This window comes from Salvelinus fontinalis, chromosome 6 (genome assembly GCF_029448725.1).
Source record: "Salvelinus fontinalis isolate EN_2023a chromosome 6, ASM2944872v1, whole genome shotgun sequence".
Taxonomy (NCBI): domain Eukaryota; kingdom Metazoa; phylum Chordata; class Actinopteri; order Salmoniformes; family Salmonidae; genus Salvelinus; species Salvelinus fontinalis.
This window is the reverse complement of record NC_074670.1, coordinates 28,397,125-28,418,319: the sequence shown is the minus strand read 5'-3', so window position 1 is coordinate 28,418,319 and position 21,195 is coordinate 28,397,125. Positions and strand designations below refer to the sequence as shown.

At 42.4% G+C, this 21,195-nt stretch overlaps 1 pseudogene; it reads right to left on the bottom strand.

Moving 5' to 3' along the window:
* Positions 1-21,195, bottom strand: part of LOC129858590 (dihydropyrimidinase-like) — a 96,247-nt pseudogene that overhangs the window by 4,410 nt on the left and 70,642 nt on the right.

Here is a 21,195-nt window from a genome sequence, read left to right as displayed (position 1 = left end):
AATAATGTATTGTGCTCTTTGCTTCCACATTGCAGCAACATTAAAAACGTTCTCAGCAACATAACTTCATTTTCAAATGCGAGAAAGAATGAATGACAGAGGGGTAAAATTATGAATTAAAAAATAGTCAACATAAAAGCTATGAACTGTAATTCCAGTGTCATGAGATTGAAAAACATGACAGTGCAAAACACATTTGGTTTGGTTCCTGTACCTCATATGAAGGAATGAGATGAGCTACTGTTCATGTGCCTTTATGTAGGCCATGACACGTAAATCGTACTCTTATACTCATATGAAAGACATGACCAAATGACTGCTGATGATAAGAGTATGTTAGCTGTGTTCTAGGAAGCACCTTGATGACACACATGATAAGGTACATGAGATGAATGGAGAGAACAGGATAGATAAAGATGAAGAAGACTGTGTGACTGTTTGCTGTGGGTTTTGTAGTACTAGCATGTATAGTAATAACATCCTCACGTGTGATATGTTACTGTCAGACATTATTTGATTGGACATCCCATAGTTATGTTGGTGCTGCAATAGAATCAATGTGTGGGTTCCTTATTTACCAACATGGGTAAAGAGTCTCAAAGACAGCACAAATAGACATCAATAGCGATCCACATCTATGAAGATTGAAAACATGGCAGAGTGTCTTCAATGTCAACTAGTTCAAGCACATACTGTGCTGCATAGATAGATGGAAATATACGTATTTCATTAATCCCAAAGGGAACATTTCTTACCAGTACCTTAGAAACACAAACTGTAGCCCACATTAGGTATTTCACACACTGTATTTCATAACCACTGTCAAATCTTACTTCACCAAGAGTAGAACTTCATAATCTAGGCTTGGCTTGGATAGGGTTAGTTTTACATGGTTTGGATAGGGTTAGTTTTACATGGCTTGGATAGGGTTAGTTTTATATGGTTTGGATAGGGTTAGTTTTACATGGCCTGGATAGGGTTAGTTTTACATGGCTTGGATAGGGTTAGTTTTGCATGGCTTGGATAGGGTTAGTTTTACATGGTTTGGATAGGGTTAGTTTTGCATGGCTTGGATAGGGTTAGTTTTGCATGGCTTGGATAGGGTTAGTTTTACATGGTTTGGATATGGTTAGTTTTGCATGGTTTGGATAGGGTTAGTTTTGCATGGTTTGGATAGGGTTAGTTTTATATGGTTTGGATAGGGTTAGTTTTGCATGGCTTGGATAGGGTTAGTTTTATATGGTTTGGATAGGGTTAGTTTTACATGGCCTGGATAGGGTTAGTTTTACATGGCTTGGATAGGGTTAGTTTTACATGGTTTGGATAGGGTTAGTTTTGCATGGCTTGGATAGGGTTAGTTTTGCATGGCTTGGATATGGTTAGTTTTACATGGCTTGGATAGAGTTAGTTTTACATGGCTTGGATAGAGTTAGTTTTACATGGCTTGGATAGGGTTAGTTTTGCATGGCTTGGATAGGGTTAGTTTTATATGGTTTGGATAGGGTTAGTTTTACATGGCCTGGATAGGGTTAGTTTTACATGGCTTGGATAGGGTTAGTTTTACATGGTTTGGATAGGGTTAGTTTTGCATGGCTTGGATAGGGTTAGTTTTGCATGGCTTGGATAGGGTTAGTTTTACATGGCTTGGATAGAGTTAGTTTTACATGGCTTGGATAGAGTTAGTTTTACATGGCTTGGATAGAGTTAGTTTTGCATGGCTTGGATAGGGTTAGTTTTACATGGCTTGGATAGGGTTAGTTTTGCATGGCTTGGATAGGGTTAGTTTTGCATGGCTTGGATAGGGTTAGTTTTGCATGGCTTGGATAGGGTTAGTTTTGCATGGCTTGGATAGGGTTAGTTTTGCATGGCTTGGATAGGGTTAGTTTTGCATGGCTTGGATAGGGTTAGTTTTGCATGGCGTGGAGAGTGTTAGTTTTGCATGGCGTGGAGAGTGTTAGTTTTGCATGGCTTGGACAGGGTTAGTTTAGCATGGCTTGGATAGGGTTAGTTTTGCATGGCTTGGATAGGGTTAGTTTTGCATGGCTTGGATAGGGTTAGTTTTGCATGGCTTGGATAGGGTGAAGTCAGCTGGATGAAGTCAGCCTAAACATTTTGGTTTCATTTTGTTAAGTTGCTCCAGGACTGGACTTGCTCAGAGCAGATTGTGGATAAATACTTTTTAAATCTTTCTATCTGTACAATACTAAATGCATGTTTGGTGCATTTTTTCAAAGAAAAGTTATCTATAATAATAAACAATTGCCTACATATATATGGATATATATATATATATATATATATATATATATATATATATATATATATATATATATATATATATATATATATATGGATAACCACACAAAATTTGGTAAATGCAGATGCTTCTGAGTTGGCATGTGGGAAAAGTCTGACTTTCGGAAAATGGCAGTTAAAAACAAGTACACTGAATTTAGAGTACCAAACGCCAAACACCTATTTAGACCCAATCACTACCTCTTCAAAGTACACTATATATACAAAAGTATGTGGGCACCCCTTCGAATTAGTGGATTCGGCTATTTCAACCACACCCATTGCTGACAGGTGTATAAAATCGAGCAATCTCCATAGACAAACTTTGGCAGTATAATGTTCTTACTGAAGAGCTCAGTGACTTTCAACGTGGCACAGTCATAACATGCCACCTTTCCAAAAAGTCCGTTCATAAAATGCCTGCCCTGCTGGCCTCCTGAGTGTCGCAGCGGTCTAAGGCACTGCATTGCAGTGCTTGAGACGTCCCTACAGACCCGAGCGCACAATTGGCCCAGCGTCGGTCGGGTTAAGGGATGGTTTGGCCGGCCGGGATTTCCTTGTCCCATCGCGCACTAGCGACTCCTTGTGGCAGGCTGGGCGGCTGCAAGCTGCCTACGGTTGCCAACTGGATGGTGTTTCCTCTGACACACTGGTGCGGCTGGCTTCCGAGTTAAGCGAGCAGTGTGTCAGGAAGCAGTGCGGCATGGCAGGGTCGTGTTTTGGAGGACGCATGGTTCTCGACCTTCGCCTCTCCCGAGTCCGTAGGGGAGTTGCAACGATGGGACAAGACTGTAACTACCAATTGGATACCACGAAATTGGGGATAAAAATGGGTAAATGTTGTTTTTAAAATCTATATATGCAATACCGTTCAAAAGTTTGGGATCACTTAGAAATGTCCTTGTTTTTGAAAGAAAATAACATTTTTGGTCCATTAAAATAACATCAAATTGATCAAAAATGCAGTTAGACATTGTTAATGTTGTAAATTACTATTGTAGCTGGAAACTGCAGATTCTTTTATGGAATATCTACATAGGCGTACAGAGGCCCATTATCGGCAACCATCACTCCTGTGTTCCAATGGCACGTTGTGTTAGCTAATCCAAGTTTATCATTTAAAAAGGCTAATTGATCATTAGAAAACATTTTTCAATTAGGTTAGCACAGCTGAAAACTGTTGTGCTGATTAATTAAGAAGCAATAAAACTGGCCTTCTTTAGACTAGTTGAGTATCTGGAGCATCAGCACTTGTGGGTTCGATTACAGGCCAGAAACAATGACCTTTCTTCTGAAACTCGTCAGTCTATTCTTGTTCTGAGAAATGAAGGCTATTCCATGCGAGAAATTGCCAAGAAACTGAAGATCTGGTACAACGCTGTGTACTACTCCCTTTACAGAACAGCGCAAACTGGCCCTAACCAGAATAGAAAGAGGAGTCCCGGTGCACAACTGTGCAAGAGGACAAGTACATTAGAGTGTTTAGTTTGAGAAACAGACACCTCACAAGTCCTCAATTGGCAGCTTCATTAAATAGTAACCGCAGAACACCAGTCTCAACGTCAACAGTGAAGAGGCGACTCCGGGATGCTGTCCTTGTAGGCAGAGCTGCAAAGAAAAAGCCATATCTCAGACTGGCCAATAAAAAGGAAAGATTAAGATGGGAAAAAGAACATAGACACTGGACAGAGTAACTCTGCCTAGAAGGCCAGCATCCCCTATATATACAGTACCAGTCAAAAGTTTGTACACACCTACTCATTCAAGGGTTTTTCTTTATTTTTACTATTTTCTACATTGTATACATCAAAACTATTAAATAGCATATCCTGTAGTAATCAAAAACGTGTTGAACAAATCAAATTATATTTTAGATTTTAGATTCTTCATAGTAGTCACCCTTTACCTTGATGACAGCTTTTCACACTCTTGGCATTCTCTCAACTAGCTTCACCTGGAATGCTTTTCCAACAGTCTTGAAGGTGTTCCCACATATGCTGAGCACCTGTTGGCTGCTTTTCCTTCACTCTGCGGTCCAACTCATCCCAAACCATCTCGATTTGATTGAAGTCAGGTAATTGTGGAGGCCAGGTCATCTGATGCGGCACTCCATCACTCTCCTTCTTGGTCAAATAGCGCTTACACAGCCTGGAGGTGTGTTTTGGGTCATTGTCCTGTTGAAAAACAAATGATAGTGCCACAAACTGCAAACCAGATGGGATGGCGTATCGCTGCAGAATTCTGTGGTAGCCATGCTGGTTAAGTGTGCCTTGAATTCTAAATAAATCACTGACAGTGTCACCAGCAAAGCACCCCCACACCATAACACCTCTTTCTCCATGCTTCACGGTGGGAACCACACATGTGGAGATCATCTGTTCACCTACTCTGCGTCTCATAAAAACACGGCGGTTGGAACAACAAATCTCAAATTTCATCAGGACTCATCAGACTAAAGGACAGATTTCCACTGGTCTAATGTAGTCCATTGCTTGTGTTTCTTGGCTCAAGCAAGTCTCTTCTTCTTGTTGGTGTCCTTTAGTAGTGGTTTCTTTGCAGCAATTCAACAATGAAGGCTTGATTCACACAGTCTCGTCTGAACAGTTGATGTTGAGATGTGTCTGTTATTTGAACTCTGTGAATCATTTATTTTGGCTGCAATCTGAGGTGCAGTTAACTCTAATGAACTTAATCTCTGCAGCAGAGGAAACTCTGGATCTTCTTGTCCTGTGGTGGTCCTCATGAAAGCCAGTTTCGTCATGGCGCTTGATGGTTTTTGCGACTGTACTTGAAGAAACTTTGATGGGATAGTCACGGTTGGGATAGTGTTCTTTGGTTTGCAAGCCTCCCCCTTTTTCCTCCAAACATAACGACGGTCATTATGGCCAAACAGTTCTATTTTTGTTTCATCAGACCAGAGGACATTTCTCCAAAAAGTACGATCTTTGTTCCCATGCACAGTTGCAAACCGTAGTCTGGCTTTTTTATGGCGGTTTTGGAGCAGTGGCTTCTTCCTTGCTGAGCGGCCTTTCAGGTTATGTCGATATAGGACTCGTTTTACTGTGGATACTTTTGTACCTGTTTCTTCCAGCATCTTCACAAGGTCCTTTGCTGTTGTTCTGGGATTGATTTGCACTTTTCGCACCAAAGTACGTTCATCTCTAGGAGACAGAACGCGTCTCCTTCCTGAGCGGTATGACGGCAGCGTGGTCCCATGGTGTATATACTTGCGTACTATTGTTTGTACAGATGAACGTGGTACCTTCAGGCTTTTGGAAATTGCTCCCAAGGATGAACCAGACTTGTGGAGGTCTACAATATTTTTTCTGAGGTCTTGTCTGATTTCTTTTGATTTTCCCATGATGTCAAGCAAAGAGGGACTGAGTTTGAATGTAGGCCTTGAAATACATCCACAGGTACACCTCCAGTTGACTCAAATGATGTCAATTAGCCTATCAGAAGCTTCTTGAATTTTCCAAGCTGTCTAAAGGCACAGTCAACTTAGTGTATGTAAACCTCTGACCCACTGGAATTGTGATACAGTGAATTATAAAATTGTAAAATAATCTGTCTGTAAACATTAAAAAAATATATATACTGTATATATATATTTTTTTACCCCTTTTTCTCCCCAATTTCATGGTATCCAATTGGTAGTAGTTACAGTCTTGTCTCATTGCTGCAACTCCCGTACGGACTCGGAGAGGCAAAGGTCAGGAGCCATGCGTCCTCCGAAACACAACCCAACCTAGCCGCACTGCTTCTTGACACAATGCACATCCAACCCGGAAGTCAGCCACACCAATGTGTCGGAGGAAACACCGTACACCTAGCGACCTGGTCAGCGTGCACTGCGCCCGCCCCGCCACAGGAGTCGATAGTGCGCGATGAGACAAGGATATCCCTGCCGGCCAAACCCTCCCTAACCCGGACGACGCTGGGCCAATTGTGCGCCGCCCCATGGGCCTCCCGGTCACGGCCGGCTGCGACAGAGCCTGGACTCGAACCCAGAATCTCACTGCGATGCAGTGCCTTAGACCACTGCACCATCCGGGAGGCCGTCTGTAACAATTATTGGAAAAATTACTTGTGTCATGCACAATGTAGAGGTCCTAACCGACTTGCCAAAACTATAGTTTGTTAACAAAATTTTAAAGAAATTTGTGGAGTGGTTGAAAAACGAGTTTTAACGATTCTGTGCTACGAACTTTGTTGCAACAGTTTTGGAAGGCCCTTTCATGTTTCAGCATGACAATGCCCCTGTGCATAAAGCGAGGTCCATACGGAAATGTTTTTTCGAGATCGGTGTGGATTAACTTGACTGGCCTGCACAGAGCCCTGACCTTAACCTCATCGAACACCTTTGGGTGTTGGAACACCGACTGCAAGCCAGGCCTAATCGCCCAACATCAGTGCCCGACCTCACTAATGCTCTTGTGGCTGAATGGAAGGATGTCCCCGCAGCAATATTCCAACATCAAGTGGAAAGCCTTCCCAGAAGAGTGGATGTTGTTATAGCAACAAAGGAGGGACCAACTCCATATTCATGCTCATGATTTTGGAATGAGATGTTTGACGAGCAGGAGTCCGCATCCTTTTGGTCATGTAGTGTAAGTTACTAAATATAGTCCAGTTTGTAACACTCTATGAAATGGGCTTTAAAATGATGTAGCGAGCTTTGAAATGATTGATGTTTGTCCATTTTAAAGTGGTTAAAAATCATTTACAAGTTGATGACGGTAGTAATAAACACTAAAGAAAATATACGGTAGATAATTTTTTTTAATTTTAGCCTGGACTTAAATTGGTTACACACTTTCTCAGAGTAACACTGTAGTGTAAGGATGATGTTGATGATGGGGGTGGTTGATCACACCTCTGAATGAAATATTATAGTGAAGTGCACTGTACAGGGAAGTGGTAGGCTAAACTTCTACTGTACTTTCAGCTCTGAAAAATGGGAACATTCCTTAATTCCAGATTAATATCACAAGATTCAAAGAAGTTTACTTGCATATCTGCAGCATCTACTGCACCTTATAATGCTTGTTTTGTTAAATAGCCTACTGATTACATGTTTTTAATTATGTAAAGGTACAGTATGTTTTGAACTTCATTAAATGGGGTTTTATGTAGCCCACCTGTAATACAGAAAAGACATACAATACATTTTACATTTAAGTCATTTAGCAGACGCTCTTATCCAGAGCAACTTACAAATTGGAAAGTTCATACATATTCATCCTGGTCCCCCTGTGGGAATTGAACCCTGGTCCCCCCGTGGGAAATGAACCCACAACCCTGGCGTTGCAAGCGCCATGCTCTACCAACTGAGCCATACGGGACCACGGGACAGTGCCTTCAGAAAGTATTCACACCCACATTTTGTTGTGTTACAGCCTGAATTTAAAATGGATGACAATTAGATTTTTTGTCACTGGCCTACGCACAAAACACCATAATGTAAAAGTGGAAATATATTTTTGTAAATGTTTACATATTAATTAAAAATGAATAGCTGAAATGTCTTGTTAGGCCAAGCCTAAATAAGTTCAGGAGTAAAAATGTGCTTAAAAATGTGCATGGACTCACTCTGTGTGCAATAGTAGTGTTTAACATGATTTTTTAATGACTACCTCATCTCTGTACCCCACACAATTCATTATCTGTAAGGTTCCTCAGTCGAGCAGTGAATTTCAAACACAGATTCAACCACAAAGAATTGGGTGGTTTTCCAATGCCTTGCATCGGTAGATGTGTAAGAAAAATGCAGACACTGAATATCCCTTTGAGCATGGAAAAGTTATTAATTACACTTTGGATGGTGTATCAATACACCCAGTCACTACAAATATACAAGCATCCTTCCTAACTCAGTTGCCAGAGAGGAAGGAAACCGCTCAGGGATTTCACTATGAGTTAGAGTTTAAAGGCTGTGATAGAAGAAAACTGAGGATGGATCAACAACATTGTAGTTACTCCACAATACTAGCCTAATTGACAGAGTGAAAATAAGGAAGCTTATGAAGGATAAAATTATTCCAAAACATGCATCCTGTTTGAAACAAGGCACTAAAGTAATACTGTTAAACTTGTGGCAAAGCAATTCACTTTTTTGTCCTGAACACAGTGTTATGTTTGGAGCAAATCCAATACAACACATTACTGAGTACCACTCTCCATATTTTCAAGCATAGTGATGGCTGCATCATATTATGAGTATGCTTGTAATCATTAAGAACTAGGGAGTTTTTCAGGATAAAGAACAAACTGAATGGAGCTAGGCATAGGCAAGATCCTAGAGGAAAACCTGGTTCAGTCTGATTTCTACCAGACACTGGGAGATGAATTCACCTTTCAGCAGGACAATAACCTAAAACACAAGGCCAAATCTATACCGGAGTTGCTTACCAAGAAGTCAGTGACCATTCCTGAGTGACCGAGTTGCAGTTAAATCTACTTGAAAATCTATATCAATACCTAATAATGGTTGTCCAGCAATGATTATCAACCAATTTGACAGAGCTTGAAGAATTTTGAAAAGACTAATGTGCAAATATTGCACAATCCAGGTGTGGAAAGCTCTTTAGGACTTACCCAGAAAGAGTCACAGCTGTAAGCACTGCCAAAGGTTCTTCCACAAAGTATTGACTCAGGGGTGTGCATACTTATGTACATTTATTTGTGAACATCTTTTCACTTTGTCATTATGAGTTATTGTGTATAGATGGGAGAGAAAGAAATCAATGTAATAGATTTTGAATTCAGGCAACAAAATGTAGAGTAAGTCAAGGGGTATGGATACTTTCTGAAGGCGCTGTAATTACTTTTGTCAGATTTTACTTTTGAATATTCCTGATGCAGGGAAATCGGGCAAACTCAATTAACCCAGAGCCTACACACAGTGCAACACAAAAGTATTCTCACCTTAGTTCCAATACGGAAATCATCTACTGCTTTGGTGCCCATAAATACCAACTCCATGTGGGTATCGATTCCACCCAGTATCACCAGTTCATCGGTGGCATCTATAACGGTATCTCCAGCCGGGATTTGGAGGTTTAATCTGACCGCTTTAATTTGTCCTTCTTCCTTCTTTGCTACATTATTAGACATCGCTGATAATGGAGCAATCCTCGTTCACAATTTTCTCTGCTTTAATAAGAATCCTGCTTTGGTTTAACATTGTTTCTTTCTCTTTTAGAAGCACTGGACGTAGGCCTATAATGTCAGTTAGATATGGGACACACTGGACGTAGGCCTATAATGTCAGTTAGATATGGGACACACTGGGCATAGGCCTATAATGTCAGTTAGATATGGGACACACTGGACATAGGCCAATAATGTCAGTTAGATATGGGACACACTGGACATAGGCCTATAATGTCAGTTAGATATGGGACACACTGGACATAGGCATATAATGTCAGTTAGATATGGGACACACTGGACATAGGCCTATAATGTCAGTTAGATATGGGACACACTGGACATAGGCCTATAATGTCAGTTAGATATGGGACACACTGGACGTAGGCCTATAATGTCAGTTAGATATGGGACACACTGGACATAGGCCTATAATGTCAGTTAGATATGGGACACACTGGGCATAGGCCTATAATGTCAGTTAGATATTGGACACACTGGACATAGGCCTATAATGTCAGTTAGATATGGGACACACTGGACACAGGCCTATAATGTCAGTTAGATATAGGACACACTGGACATAGGCCTATAATGTCAGTTAGATATGGGACACACAACAAACAAATATTTCATAAGTAGACACACCTCTCACAAAAAGAGAAAGAGGAAAAAGACATTCCTGGGAAGAAGCCTAAATTTAACACTATTTAGCAAACTTGACTTGCAGTCTGGTCCCCAAGGAAAAGAAAATCACTCAATTTATCCAGATCACAGATGACAAGCATGTGCAAATTCAACAATTATTCAACAATAGGCCTGTGGGAAGGGTGGGAAGGGCAGGCGGCCCTTCCCACAAATAGGCAAATTGATGGATTGCTGATTTCTTGCTTTCCAACATTCCCAGAACATGAGGTTAGTCTGAGGTTACAGCCAGAGCCAGCCCTGGGCTTAAGCGGCATAGGGAGTTGCCTAGGGCCCCCGGCCGGCTGCTAGGGACTCAGCTGGGTCTCAACTTACTGTTGAGAGTTAGAATAGTAGAATACACAAGGTGGAAATGTGGTTGTGCATCAGCAGTTTTCCTCTTACGTCAGTCACTGATTGTCACTCAATTAGCACGTCAGCTAACATGTTTTAGATTGTTAAATTAACCTACCCAGCAGCTATCTAAACTTGCAGTAATCATGGCTGAATTACCAACCAGGCACGATGGTACCCTGATCTCCAGAGGGACCACATTTTTGATAGTTACTCTCACTCAGATATTATATTAACATAAGTTATGGCAAAATGTGTAGAATTTCAGGAAATTAGCTTTAAAATGGCAAAAATGTCTCTCTACCCCGTGGCATAATGTTAAGAATGACAGAAAACTTGCTTTAAAAATGTTACGTTTTCTCTATAGCCCATTCTCTGGCCACTAGAAGCTGACCAACGTGTATTTCTGAGGATGCATTCAGTAGGTAAACTAAAACCACAGACTTTCAGATAACATTGTGATATTCCTGGAGCACTCAACACATCACATCTCTTTGTCTCCTGAACTGTTTTTGTTGTTAGCCATTGGGAGAGATTAGCATTTCAGTGCAGTGGATTGGTTGTCAACAAGAACATCACATCAGTTCAGTTCCCACAACTTTTTTCATCCATTAGTTTATTAAAAATAGAATAAAAAACAGAGACATTGGAGAGACAAAGATGCATGTGGTAGGGAGATAAGGCAGCGCACAGGGCTTAGGAAACACCTAACCTTCACAGTACTGCAATAAACAATAGCATGTGACTTAAGAGGATTTACATAAGATGAGAGCCCTAATCAGTAGGAGACAAACCAATGAGGCAGCAGTGGCATCTTGTTACTAACAGAAACTCTCGATGCGGCATGAAGAAAGTTACGATTCAGGGTGGATTTAGAAAGCTGCCGTTGAGCCTTGTTGTTGTTCCCTGTACTACACAGGTCAGGTGTAACTGTAAAAAAATATATATATCCTGGGAACACTAAACCGAACATAGGGTGATATCAATTAAAAAGTGCCAAAATGGCCATTGTCCTTCAAAGTGATTTGATTGTTTTTGGTTTTAGCTCAGAATGTCCTAATTTTTCCAATCTCTGTAATACTTATTATTTACTGGTATAATAGTTACATTTTTCCCATTTCAATTAAAAATGTTCTGGCAAAACAGAAAATGCTTTCAACTATTTCCAAATCCTGTTGATCCCCTTCATTACCTCTGTGTGCCTCTAATAAAGGTATAGCTCCTGCTTCTTCCTGGTACTGATTTGTCTTTTATTCTTCTTTAGCATCTTTTTTATGCTTACAGATGTCTACAAAAAAGTATTTTGAAAGAATGCACATTAAGGGGAAAGCTAAGAGGACCCCCATATGTGCATGCTCAATCTGATTCATCTTTTGTTATATGTTCTTTGTCCCATAAGGTTTCAGAAGTGTTAAGGAAACACAGACATCCATAGACCCAGACTGGTACTGTAGATTGCATTTCCACTAATTGTTGCCCAGATGGCAGTGTTCTCTTCAGATTGAAAAGACATTGAAAATACTCCTATAAATTTGACTCATTCTTTCATAATCCTGGAAACATGAACTACCGTAAACAAACCGACAAATGTTTCAAATGATTCCACATTTTAATTACATGATGGTCCTATTTATGTTGAATTATCTTAACCTGAGTAAACGTAATACCTAGACTAGAGTAAATAAATATCTCTATATTGTGTTGGTTATATTGAAATAATATTTAATTTCTTTGAAATATAATAATAATAAAAACTGAACTGGATTTTAAAAAGTTATTCCTTATTTCTCTCATACCCTTGGACACACACAATCTCAGATACTGAAATAGAGATGTCAAATGATCAGTCCTCCATACATAATGATCTATCAATTATCTCTAGATGATCTGTAATCAATAGAACTAAGTGGGAAAAATTCCATAAGGCATCAAATTGAGCAGGAAATGATGTAATATTCCCTGGGACTGTATGGAGGTGAAAACACTGCGACAACAGTACTTCAAAACATTTGTCAATCACATTGTTGCAGCTCAAGCATCACAAGGCAGGCAGCTGTTCAGCAGACTCTAAAAATGTTAAGCTTCCAACAATGGAGAGGCAGAAAATGTGAAGGGAAACAATTAAATTACGCCTTGCATGAAGTTTGCTTTTCATTTTGTGAGGCAAATTTAGTGCCATGGTTAATCATTATGCTGTTGAACACGATTTGCAAAAATATTCAAGAGCTTTATGTGCCTCACTGCCCCTTCTGTATTGAAAAATAATGGGCCTCTATCCAATTAAAACCTGCATTAAATCTCTAAAGTATTACATGCACTTTAGCAGTATCTCTCTGATGAGGCTTTTCTGTATGTGCAGATGCTGACAGAGCCTCAGACAGGAGAGCTTTTTGACTGACTGCACTCTCTATTCCAGGGCTTGGATTGTATTGATACAGAGTGTTCAAACCCCTTCACTGAACCCCTGTTCTGAACCATGTTTAGTTAGCCTACTCTGTGGCATGAGAAATGATGCATGTGATACTGCACTGTACTGTAGGTAGAAGTCAAGGATTAAAGCATGATATTGTAGCTTGATATGTTTTCTTTAGCTTGAATATAACCTTATTAACCACCCTATTTTTATAATAATTGTTGAGTTTTCAAACCAATTAAATTTCAACACATTTCTTGATAGTCTTACTTGAACAAGAGCAGAATGGCCAAACTATTCCAAAACATCATGTGATTCATTGTTCTGTAATAAGGGCAACATTCCAACATGTGAAAAGATGATTTATGTGACCATCTGCTTTGTTTGATCTTAAATTCATTATATTTTTTGGTAGCTGAATTTTATACAGGCCCCATTCAAAACAAAAATAATCTTGAAAGGTGATGATGGATATGCCCCAGTATAGATCGATCCCCTTTACTAGTACCATTCCATTTTAAATCCACTGCCTCATTTCTCATTGATAAAGTGACCAAATATGAGAACACATAACAGACAGCTACTGTAGATGTTCAACAACCTCACTATCTACTCATGTTAATTAAAAGATTTGCAACTACACGTGTCTGAAGATAATCAAAATGTCTTCTCCTCTCAGTCCCAGATGTCTCCACGCTGCTGCAGAGCTCGTTTGCTGCAGCAATCTCATGTTTATTTAGAATTAATCAATCTACCCACAATTGAGTTAATTAATTAGTGTTTTAATGCTACACTTATAATTGCAAGGCAGATGAATCCGTAGACAAAGCAATCAAATTAATGCAGCAAATATAACCGATTATTGTTGTTCAAACTTCTATGTTACAAGAGGGTCTGGATCTTCGTCGCCTGACAGGGTGTTTTCCAACCACTAGATGGCACCATTGAGTAACATTTCAACTGGTTTGTCCCCTGTCACAACTTGAATTTCCACACAATTTGCAGTCCTAGCGTCCTTATTGAGTTAGTTTACATATATATAGGCTGATGTAAGATATATGGGGACCTTTATGACACCTGCAGTTACAGATGCATGTCTACTTGTCTTTACATTGATGGGCAACCAAAGGAAGGATTATGTAAAGGTCGATGGACTTCTCAACCAGACAGTGTCAAGAGCAATAACACCCTGTTTTAAAAAGAAATTGTGATTTTTACATTTTTATCATGTGGAAATCAAAGAGGACATTTCCCAGTGCCTTTAAGTTGACATAATATTTAATCTGCTTTCTCCGTGAGGTATGAAACATGAGCTCATGTTTCCTCTAAATGTCACAGGGTTTGTGTTCTCTCCAGGAAAATATTCACAAAGGATTGGTAGTGCTGAGCAGAGCACTCTATTTGATTTAGTCCATGTAGTATTAAATACTTCAGAATAAAATTTCCACAAATTTGAATTGCCAACATATTGATTCTATATACACCGAGTGTACAAGACATTAGGAACACGTGCTCTTTCCATGACATAGACTGACCAGGTGAAAGCTCCTATCCCTTATTGATGTCACTTGTTAAATCCACTTCAATTAGTGTAGAAGACAAGTTAAAGAAGGATTTTTAAGCCTTGAGACATCCGAGACATGGATTGTGTATTTGTGTCATTCAGAGGGGGAATGAGCAAGACAAAATATTTAAGTTTCTTCGAACTGGGTATGGTAGTAGGTGCCAAGCGCAACGGTTTGAGTGTGTCAAGAACTGCAATGCTGCTGCGTTTTTCACGCTCAACAGTTTCTCGTGTGTATCAAGAATGGTCCACCACCCAAAAGACATCCAGACAACTTGACGTAACTGTGGGAAGCTTTGGAGTCAACATGGGTCAGCATCCCTGTGGAACGCTTTCAACACCTTGTAGAGTCCATGCCCCGACAAATTGAGGCTGTTCTGAGGGCAAAAGGTGTTCCTAATGTATTGTACACTCAATGTATATGTCAAGGAAAAACAAGTTAAAGTTGTCCAACAATGACTACCCACTTACAGCATTAAAATTATTTAATTTACTCTTGTGTTTTGTTGACATAGTTTGTATTGAGGTATAGTGCTCAGTCATATCCAAATCTCCAACAGCACAGTCATTTTTTATTAAGAATTCAATGACTTCTGCCAAATTGTAATACTTTTGTTTACCAATGTTTACACATTTTCAGGCATTTCAGGAATTTACTTGAATCCTTTCACACCCTCTTAGTGGAAAAAACCCCCCAATGATAATTCCCTGCTCCTTTTAGTTGATCATTACTGAAGATCTGCACAGATGGATATGATGTGATGAATAAGTATGCTATCGTATTACTGCACTGCTCTACTAATACACTCTGCACCACAGATTCCCTCGGAGATACTCTGACTGAAAAGAGAAGTGTTTTGGAATGACAATTAGAATATCTGGAGATTTAGATATATCACATGAAATATAGGTAACTTAAAAAAACATATTATAAATCGCCGTCTTAAATATACTTCTGTTATAGTTATTTGGGTGTGTTAGTTACTAAATAGTTAGCTATTCACAATTATTCATATGTACACCTTCTGGTGTTAAAAAACAGATCTCCACTTACTGTCCTTTCTTTTGGCTTTTCCCTGTCCTTCTGTCCTTCTGTCCTTCTGTCCTTCTGTCCTCCCTGTCCTCCCTGTCCTGTTGTGAAAAGGCAGCCCTCTACAATCACAGCATCTCAACAAGTACATCACATGACTTTCCACATAACAAGTGGATGCAATGCTCTCTTCCCTAATTTCCAGAGAGCACTGTAAGGCACTTTTTTCTTACCGGTGAAGAGGGAATGTAGATACAGGATTTAGAAACATTAGAGGGTGTGTTGTAAAGAGAGGTGTTGAAGACTGCATTCCATCACACACTCCACATTTACAGTGTAATTCAGTGCAGCTGAGAGACTGTGTTTTTTTTTATTGTGATACAGTTAAATAGTTTAATTATGACAATTTTGGAGCTTCATTTATTTAGCATTTCTTTCATTAGTGCATGAATATGGAGATCTGTCTGTTGTTATTTTGCTATAGCACAGGACAGAAGATAAAAATGATCCCTGGACTATAGTGTCAGTATATTTTCCTGTAAATACTTTCTGGATGTGTTGTTTGGAATTAAAGTTGACATGTAGTGGTTTGTGTGTAGGCTACCAGTCAGTCTGTACAAAGTGGGCATATGCTGTCTTTTTATAGCATACTGGTGACTATCTAAGCTTTAATACTTTGTGTTGTCGCCTGGCCCCCAATTCCCAGCATGCTTTGAAACATGTAAGTCTCTTTTCAATCAGTTTTCGAGCATAGCATCGATATTGGCTGTGTTTGTGGCAAGAGGAGGCGCTTTGGCGGCTTGATGTGAAAGAACTGTCATGGGAGGTTTCAGCTTGACCCAGCTTAAACACACCAATGAAAAGAAGAGGAAACAAAAAAAACGACTATATTTAACCAAATCTGCGGCTTACTCCCTAAAACACACGATAATGATATCCTCTTAACGCGCCATGAACACTGGCGTATTACAGCCCTCATGGCAGCGACAGCCAGCATTCAAGATGGCAGAAAATAACAACAACAATTCAAGACCATTGTTCTCTCCCTCTCAATTCACCTACAGTTGTTTTCTCAAGAATAGTAACATTATAATGAACATGGTGACAACAATAATTACCTATAAACCTTACAGAGGATCATGTTTCATGATGGAATACTGTTGAATGTTAAACTATATTTAAGTAATATGTTTGTAAAATGGCGTCGACAGACATGGCAGCTCTGCTTCTAGCTCCTATGCATACTACTAAATTAGTTCCTTATGATTGTCAGTTGGTTTAGAACCCATTACTAGCTCTTTCCTACGTGTTTGATAACATCTCATCACAAGAGCAAGAACAGATCTTTCCTTCGTGAGTTTTACAGTGTATTTGTTCATTATTAGGTTAGCCAGAATAACTCTCTGACGGTTCCTCCCTCTCGCCCTCCCTCTTTGCATAACTAAAAATAGATATATCTTTCATGATGGGTTTCTTGTTGTTTTCCAGAATGTTAATTAGCGATTAGTTGAAATAATTCTCAAATTGTCTCTTTTCTCTCAGTGGAGGATAGTCTGTTATTTTAATTAAGCAGGGGTCAGATGTATTAACTCAGCAGGAGAGTGTGGAGTGAAGCGGTGGAAACCAGCAACAACTCTGCATTGTACCACATCTCTGCCACGCACATTTCTAATTTCTACCCCCCTGATTCACAGTTGATGGAATGGAAGAATCTTTGGGGTGGTATGGTGGCTGGCGAGGGGGGGGTGTTTTGTTTCATGTTTTTGTTGCTCACTGATTCTTTTTGATTAGTCATTTGATGCTGCTCCCCCCTAGTTTCCCCCTCCTCTGACTGGGACAATGATATGCTTTTCCTCCCTAGTTTCCCCCTCCTCTGACTGGGACAATGATATGCTGCTCCCCCCTAGTTTCCCCCTCCTCTGACTGTGACAATGATATGCTGCTCCTCCCTAGTTTCCCCCTCCTCTGACTGGGACAATGATATGCTGCTCCTCCCTAGTTACCCCCTCCCCTGACTGGGACAATGATATGATGCTGCTCCCCCCTAGTTTCCCCCTCCTCTAACTGGGACAATGATATGCTGCTCCTCCCTAGTTTCCCCCTTCCCTGACTGGGACAATGATATGCTGCTCCCCCCTAGTTTCCCCCTCCTCTGACTGGGACGATGTTATGCTGCTCCCCCCTAGTTATCCCCTCCTCTAACTGGGACAATGATATGCTGCTCCCTCCTAGTTATCCCCTCCTCTGACTGGCACAATGATATGCTGCTCCCCCCTAGTTTCCTCTCCTCTAACTGGGACAAGGATATGCTGCTCCCCTAGTTATCCCCTCCTCTGACTGGGACAATGTTATGCTGCTCCCCCCTAGTTTCCCCCTCCTCTAACTGGGACAATGATATGCTGCTCCTCCCTAGTTTCCCCCTTCCCTGACTGGGACAATGATATGCTGCTCCCCCCTAGTTTCCCCCTCCTCTGACTGGGACGATGTTATGCTGCTCCCCCCTAGTTATCCCCTCCTCTAACTGGGACAATGATATGCTGCTCCCTCCTAGTTATCCCCTCCTCTGACTGGCACAATGATATGCTGCTCCCCCCTAGTTTCCCCTCCTCTGACTGGGACAAGGATATGCTGCTCCCCTAGTTATCCCCTCCTCTGACTGGGACAATGTTATGCTGCTCCTTCCTAGTTATCCCCTCCTCTGACTGGGACAATGATATGCTACTCCCCCCTAGTTCCCCCCTCCTCTGACTGGGACAATGATATGCTGCTCCCCCCTAGTTCCCCCCTCCTCTGACTGGGACAAGGATATGCTGCTCCCCTAGTTATCCCCTCCTCTGACTGGGATAATGATATGCTGCTCCCCCCTAGTTACCCCCTCCTCTGACTGGGACAATGTTATGCTGCTCCTTCCTAGTTTCCCCCTCCTCTGACTGGGACAATGATATGCTGCTCCCCCCTAGTTTCCCCCTCCTCTGACTGGGACGATGATATGCTGCTCCCCCCTAGTTTCCCCCTCCTCTAACTGAAACAATGATATGCTGCTCCCCCCTAGTTCCCCCCTCCTCTGACTGGGATAATGATATGCTGCTCCCCCCTAGTTACCCCCTCCTCTGACTGGGACAATGTTATGCTGCTCCTTCCTAGTTTCCCCCTCCTCTGACTGGGACAATGATATGCTGCTCCTCCCTAGTTTCCCCCTCCTCTGACTGGGACAATGATATGCTGCTCCTCCCTAGTTACCCCCTCCTCTGACTGGGACAATGATATGCTGCTCCTTCCTAGTTTCCCCCTCCTCTGACTGGGACAATGATATGCTGCTCCTCCCTAGTTTCCCCCTCCTCTGACTGGGACAATGATATGCTGCTCCTCCCTAGTTACCCCCTCCCCTGACTGGGACAATGATATGATGCTGCTCCCCCCTAGTTTCCCCCTCCTCTAACTGGGACAATGATATGCTGCTCCTCCCTAGTTTCCCCCTTCCCTGACTGGGACAATGATATGCTGCTCCCCCCTAGTTTCCCCCTCCTCTGACTGGGACGATGTTATGCTGCTCCCCCCTAGTTATCCCCTCCTCTAACTGGGACAATGATATGCTGCTCCCTCCTAGTTATCCCCTCCTCTGACTGGCACAATGATATGCTGCTCCCCCCTAGTTTCCTCTCCTCTAACTGGGACAAGGATATGCTGCTCCCCTAGTTATCCCCTCCTCTGACTGGGACAATGTTATGCTGCTCCCCCCTAGTTTCCCCCTCCTCTAACTGGGACAATGATATGCTGCTCCCCCCTAGTTATCCCCTCCTCTGACTGGGACAAGGATATGCTGCTCCCCTAGTTATCCCCTCCTCTGACTGGGACAATGTTATGCTGCTCCTTCCTAGTTATCCCCTCCTCTGACTGGGACAAGGATATGCTGCTCCCCTAGTTATCCCCTCCTCTGACTGGGATAATGATATGCTGCTCCCCCCTAGTTACCCCCTCCTCTGACTGGGACAATGTTATGCTGCTCCTTCCTAGTTTCCCCCTCCTCTGACTGGGACAATGATATGCTGCTCCCCCCTAGTTTCCCCCTCCTCTGACTGGGACGATGATATGCTGCTCCCCCCTAGTTTCCCCCTCCTCTAACTGAAACAATGATATGCTGCTCCCCCCTAGTTCCCCCCTCCTCTGACTGGGATAATGATATGCTGCTCCCCCCTAGTTACCCCCTCCTCTGACTGGGACAATGTTATGCTGCTCCTTCCTAGTTTCCCCCTCCTCTGACTGGGACAATGATATGCTGCTCCTCCCTAGTTTCCCCCTCCTCTGACTGGGACAATGATATGCTGCTCCTCCCTAGTTACCCCCTCCCCTGACTGGGACAATGATATGAAGCTGCTCCCCCCTAGTTTCCCCCTACTCTAACTGGGACAATGATATGCTGCTCCTCCCTAGTTTCCCCCTTCCCTGACTGGGACAATGATATGCTGCTCCCCCCTAGTTTCCCCCTCCTCTGACTGGGACGATGTTATGCTGCTCCCCCCTAGTTTTCCCCTCCTCTAACTGGGACAATGATATGCTGCTCCCTCCTAGTTATCCCCTCCTCTGACTGGCACAATGATATGCTGCTCCCCCCTAGTTTCCTCTCCTCTAACTGGGACAAGGATATGCTGCTCCCCTAGTTATCCCCTCCTCTGACTGGGACAATGTTATGCTGCTCCCCCCTAGTTTCCCCCTCCTCTAACTGGGACAATGATATGCTGCTCCCCCCTAGTTATCCCCTCCTCTGACTGGGACAAGGATATGCTGCTCCCCTAGTTATCCCCTCCTCTGACTGGGACAATGTTATGCTGCTCCTTCCTAGTTATCCCCTCCTCTGACTGGGACAATGATATGCTACTCCCCCCTAGTTCCCCCCTCCTCTGACTGGGACAATGATATGCTGCTCCCCCCTAGTTCCCCCCTCCTCTGACTGGGACGATGATATGCTGCTCCCCCCTAGTGTCCCCCTCCTCTGACTGGGATAATGATATGCTGCTCCCCCCTAGTTACCCCCTCCTCTGACTGGGACAATGTTATGCTGCTCCTTCCTAGTTTCCCCCTCCTCTGACTGGGACAATGATATGCTGCTCCCCCCTAGTTTCCCCCTCCTCTGACTGGGACGATGATATGCTGCTCCCCCCTAGTTTCCCCCTCCTCTAACTGAAACAATGATATGCTGCTCCCCCCTAGTTCCCCCCTCCTCTGACTGGGATAATGATATGCTGCTCCCCCCTAGTTACCCCCTCCTCTGACTGGGACAATGTTATGCTGCTCCTTCCTAGTTTCCCCCTCCTCTGACTGGGACAATGATATGCTGCTCCCCCCTAGTTTCCCCCTCCTCTGACTGGGACGATGATATGCTGCTCCCCCCTAGTTTCCCCCTCCTCTAACTGGAACAATGATATGCTGCTCCCCCCTAGTTCCCCCCTCCTCTGACTGGGACGATGATATGCTGCTCCCCCCTAGTTCCCCCCTCCTCTGACTGGGACGATGATATGCTGCTCCCCCCTAGTTTACCCCTCCTCTGACTGGGATGATGATATGCTGCTCCCCCCTAGTTCCCCCCTCCTCTGACTGGGGCAATGATATGCTGCTCCCCCCTAGTTATCCCCTCCTCAGACTGGGACAATGATATGCTGCTCCCCCCTAGTTTCCCCCTCCTCTGACTGGGACAATGATATGCTG